This window comes from Triticum urartu, chromosome 1A (assembly GCF_056163025.1).
Source record: "Triticum urartu cultivar PI428250 chromosome 1A, HENAU_Tu73, whole genome shotgun sequence".
Classification (NCBI taxonomy): domain Eukaryota; kingdom Viridiplantae; phylum Streptophyta; class Magnoliopsida; order Poales; family Poaceae; genus Triticum; species Triticum urartu.
In genome coordinates this window covers 446141726-446147725 of record NC_141873.1, presented here as the reverse complement: position 1 = coordinate 446147725, position 6000 = coordinate 446141726, and positions in this window count along the sequence as shown.

Below are 6000 nucleotides of genomic sequence, written 5' to 3'. Positions count from 1 at the left end.
TTACTAAAAATTTCAGAAAGTTTTCAGAGGGGGAAATATGCTTAGGAAAATGTACCAAGGTGGTTCTTCAAGGAAACAAGGACCCATGCTTGCAATGCGTGATGCTGATGATGAGCCACCAAGTGATGCTCCAGTGCGGCCTTGTGAATGGCCTTCAGAGGACTTCATGGATCGAGCGGGGATTAAGGAAGAATTTAACGCATATTTGCGTAACGCTGATCTTGTGAGCTTCGAGGAAGAAAAATGTCGTCAGTACCACTATCTCACTAGTTCCTTTGTGAGGAGGTTTGAATTTTCATCTTCACGTAATTCTCCAACTGTCCTATTTGATCTTTATGAAAAATCTTATACTATGGACTTAGAGGATTTTACCACTGCTTGCAAACTTCCACAATGGGGTAGTGCTAGTGAACCCCGCAAATATGAATTTAGAGATTTTCTTGCTAGTATAACTGCGGGGGAATCTAGAGATATAACACAAGCTACCATAGGGAGCATTCATTTTCCTGCTATACATTATTTTGCTCTCTTCATAGGTAGGTGTATAAATGGTAAAGATGAAGCATGTCATATGTGTGTCCCTGACCTCAGTATTCTTAGGAGTGCTGTGTTAGGAGACAAATCTTATAATTTGGGAGTCATTATTGCACGTAGGTTGCATAATAATAGATTTAATGGAGATTTCTTTGGTGGAATTTATGCAACCCGCTTAGCTGATTTTCTTGGTGTAACCATACGTAATGATGATATTGAATTGCCTCCTGCTTACCTAGACTTTAATGCTATGGTTCATCACCAGTTTGTTGAGAGGAATGAATCACCTCTCTAGTATCGCTTAATCTTTGACAGACGCCGTGCTGTCCGTATTACTCTCCCTGCTCCTGCCTTCTTTGATTATCAGGCAAAAGGAAGATATGTTATTACCAGAGAGGAGGCAGATGAGTACAAGAGGAGGGCGGAGGCTGCTCGTCGCCACGCTGCAGCTCAGGAGGCGATAGTCGCTGCATCTCAGTACGACCCCAACTATTACTATGGATATCCGCCAGGCCAGCCATGGCCATAGACCAACTTAGGCCAAAAGCCTAAGCTTGGGGGAGTATGTATTTCTCACCAATATTATATTCATGTCCACACAGTCATTGCTAGATGTCGGTGCTTATACTTTTTTATTGTATCATCCATGCTAGTTTATTTTCTCTCTTTATGCTTTCTTCTTGCGTGTTTAATAAACCTTAAGAAAAACCAAAAAAATTAGTTGTAGCTTTCAATTAGTTTACTTTCCATGCTTGTAGTAGTAATTAAAAAAGAAAACCCCCCAAAAAAATCATGTTCTTCTTTTGCTTGTTGGGAGTTTTCCCGTGTAAATAGTTTTATTTCTTTTCTTTTCTTTGGGGGTCGATAGAAGAAGACCATGATTAAATTGTTGAAGTGGCTCTTATATGCATTATTGTTGATCTGACAAAAGATCCCATATTGCCTTGTCTTCTCCTGTTTATTGAATGCTTGCAGATTCCAGCTTAGTCCAATGCACGTGCACTATTATTATTATTATTATTATTATTATTATCCACATCGTTCGGTCGTGCAAGTGAAAGGCAATTATGACGATATATGATGGACCGACTGAGATGAGAAAAGCTGGTATGAACTCGACCTCTCTTGTTTTTGTAAATATGATTAGTTCATCGTTCCTGATTCAGCCTATTATGAATAAACATGTTTGCAATGACAACTAGAGATCATAGTTTCTTGTGCCATGCTTGATTAGCTAGGAGCTTATAATGGTTTACCTTGCGTGCCAACATGCTATTAAAATGGTTGTGATATGGTATGATAGGGTGGTATCCTCCTCTGAACGATTCGAGTGGCTTGACTTGGGACATGTTCACGCATGTAGTTGAAACAAAATCAACATAGCCTCTATGATATTTATGTTCATGGTGAATTATATCCTACTCATGCTTGCATTCGGTGTTGATTAATTTTAATGCATGTTCATGACTGTTGTCGCTCTCTAGCTGGTCGCTTCCCAGTCTTCTCTAGCCTTCACCTGTACTAAGCGGGAATACTGCTTGTGCATCCAATCCCCTAAACCCCAAAGTTATGCCATATGAGTCCACCATACCTACCTATATACGGTATCTACCTGCCGTTCCAAGTAAATTTGTATGTTCCAAACTCTAAACCTTCAAATAAATATCCTGTTTTGTATGCTCGAACAGATCATGTATCAACTAGGGTTGTCCGTATCTTCCATGTTAGGCGGGTTATTCTCAAGAGGAGTGGACTCCGCTCCTCACTCACGAGAAAGTGGCTGGTCACCGGGATGCCCAGTCCCATGCTTTATGCAAACTAAATCAAAATAATTGCAAACAAAACTCCCCCTGGGACTCTTGTTAGTTGGAGGCACTCGTTGTTTCGAGCAAGCCATGGATTGATGCTTGTTGGTGGAGGGGGAGTATAAACTTTACCATTCTGTTTGGGAACCGCCTATAATGTGTGCAGCATGGAAGATATCGCCATATCTTGCTTGTTATGTTGACAATGAAAGTATACCGCTCAAAATATTATTCATCTCTATTTCAAAACCGAGCTCTGGCACCTCTACAAATCCCTGCTTCCCTCTGCGAAGGGCCTATCTATTTACTTTCATGTTGAGTCATCATCCTCTCATTAAAAAGCACCAGTTGGAGAGCACCACTGTCATTTGCATTCATTACTGTTAGTTTACATTGAGTATGACTTGACTGGATCTCTTTTACCATGAATTACAATGTCTAGTCAGTCCTTGATCTTTGAAGGTGCTCTGCATTTATGTTTTGCGGTCTCAGAAAGGGCTAGCGAGATACCATCTTATTATATCATATTATGATTGTTTTGAGAAAGTGTTGTCATCCGAGATTTATTATTATTGCTCGCTAGTTGATCATGCCATTGATATGAGTAAACATGAGACCTATGCGTTATTATGAATATGGTTAGTTCATAATCTTTGCTGAAAACTTGAATGCTGGCTTTACATATTTACAACAACAAGAGCAAACAGAGTTTGTAAAAGTTTTTCTTTATCACTTTCAGTTTATCAACTGAATTGCTTGAGGATAAGCAAATGTTTAAGCTTGGGGGAGTTGACACGTCTCCGTCGTATCTACTTTTCCAAACACTTTTGCCCTTGTTTTGGACTCTAACTTACATGATTTGAATGGAACTAACCCGGACTGACGCTGTTTTCAGCAGAATTGCCATGGTGTTATTTATGTGCAGAAACGAAAGTTCTCGGAATGACCTGAAACTTCACGGAACATTCTTTTGGAAATAATAAAAAAATCCTTGCAAAAGATGAAGACCAGGGGCCCACACCCTAGCCACGAGGGTGGGGGCGCGCCCCTACCTCGTGGCCCCCCTGGAGCTCCTCCGACCTCAACCCCAACTCTATATATTTGCTTTCGGGGAGAAAAAAATCAGAGAGAAGGATTCATCACGTTTTATGATACGGAGCCGCCACCAAGCCCTAAAACCTCTCGGGAGGGCTGATCTGGAGTCCGTTCGGGGCTCCGGAGAGGGGAATCCGTCGCCATCATCATCATCAACCTTCCTCCATCACCAATTTCATGATGCTCACCGCCGTGCGTGAGTAATTCCATCGTAGGCTTGCTGGACGGTGATGGGTTGGATGAGATTTATCATGTAATCGAGTTAGTTTTGTTAGGGTTTGATCCCTAGTATCCACTATGTTCTGAGATTGATGTTGCTATGACTTTGCTATGCTTAATGCTTGTCACTAGGGCCCGAGTGCCATGATTTCAGATCTGAACCTATTATGTTTTCATCAATATATGAGTGCTCTTGATCCTATCTTGCAAGTCTATAGTCACCTACTATGTGTTATGATCCGGCAACCCCGAAGTGACAATAATCGGGACCACTCCCGGTGATGACTGTAGTTTGAGGAGTTCATGTATTCACTATGTGTTAATGCTTTGGCCTGGTACTCTATTAAAAGGAGGTCTTAATATCCCTTAGTTTCCGCTAGGACCCCGCTGCCACGGGAGGGTAGGACAAAAGATGTCATGCAAGTTCTTTTCCATAAGCACGTATGACTATATTCGGAATACATGCCTACATTACATTGATGAATTGGAGCTAGTTCTGTGTCACCCTAGGTTATGACTGTTACATGATGAACCGCATCCGGCATAATTCTCTATCACCGATCCATTGCCTACGAGCTTTCCATATATTGTTCTTCGCTTATTTACTTTTCCGTTGCTATTGCTATCATCACTACAAAATACCAAAAACATTACTTTTGCTATCGTTACCACTACTATCATATTACTTTGCTACTAAATACTTTGCTGCAGATATTAAGTTCCCAGGTGTGGTTGAATTGACAACTCAGTTGCTAATACTTGAGAATATTCTTTGGCTCCCCTTGTGTCGAATCAATAAATTTGGGTTGAATACTCTACCCTCGAAAACTGTTGGGATCCCCTATACTTGTGGGTTATCAAGGATCTGCTTTTTAAGCACATCACAAAGAGCCTGATGCCCTTTGAGGCTTTTGTACATGCCTGCCATATACAATTCCTTCAGCCCTGCATCATCAGTGATACTAGCAATGTCCTCAGATGAGGAATTAGTGATAGCAGAGGCAGTTGAGGAATTTGCAGCAATGGAAGTATTTGAGCATTCAGGTGAAGAATTAGCAGTTTCATGTTCAATGCACTTCAAACATGGAGGAACAAATTCATCCTGAGTAGCGCTGATCTGTTGAGCAAGTAATGAATCACACTCCTTCTGAAGATCTTCATAACTCACTCTTAACTGCTCAAGATCTTGCTTTTTTGAAGAAATTCATAAGAAAGCTTCTCATGATCAGATAAGAGAGTGTTATGATGAGCTTGAAGGGTGTCAAACTTAGACTGAAGTCTCTGAAGACTATCAGCCAAAGCTTTCGACTGATCCATTTCTTCACCCAACATATCATCACTTTTATCCAGCATGTATTGAACTTTTTCCAAAGCTCTTTGTTGTTTAGTGGCAAGGGAAGCAAGTTTGACATAACTGGGTCCAAATTCGTCACCAGATTCATCATCACTTGACTCAGAGATAAGTAGCAGTCAGTTACCTTGGCACCTTTTGCCATAAGGCATGGTGCAGAGGATGATGACTCTGGATTGAAAGTCATAGCCTTGCGTGATTCCACGAATTCTTCGAACCATGGATCACGATGAGATCGATGACCTTCATAGACCTCAGAGAGTCGGTCCCAGATGAGTTTTGCATGGCTGAGATGCATAACGTTCCTGAACTGATTTTGTGACAAGCTGGAGCAGATGATGTCCTTCGCCGTGAGGTTGAGAAGTGTGTATTTGCGAATATCATCAGCCTCCGCCATCTTGCATAGGTCAGTAAGACTAATCTCGGTGACGGTACAGAGTTCGTTGTTCATCGCCATGAGGCACTTCTTCATCATGGCCTTCCACTTGGGATAATCATGACCGTCAAAGATGGGGCAAGTCACAATCTTCATTCCTGTGGTCAACATAACTAAAACTCCAGGTGGTTAAACCAAAATCACACAGAACAAGGGAGTACCTTGCTCTGATACCAATTGAAAGTGCGTTATATCGACTAGAGGGGGGTGAATAGGCGATTTTTATGAATTCTTCACTGAGGAATTCGCGGGTGAGGAAATTCCTGAGTGAAGAACTACTTGCAGCGAAATAAGTACTCAGAAGTAAACATAACAGTGCATGAGCATGGTCTTCATGATGAAATGAAAACAAGCACAGAGTGCAGAAAGCGTAAACACAGGATAACACAGGATAAGACAAACAGACTGAAGAAATTGAACTGAGGAAATAGAGGAAGTCTTCAGTCAAAGTCTTCAAACAGATATGAACAAGCACTCAACACATAAATGAGGAAATGGAAGGGTTGAGGAAATGGAACCATGTAGGTTGGTGAAGACAATGATTTGGTAGACCAGTTCCA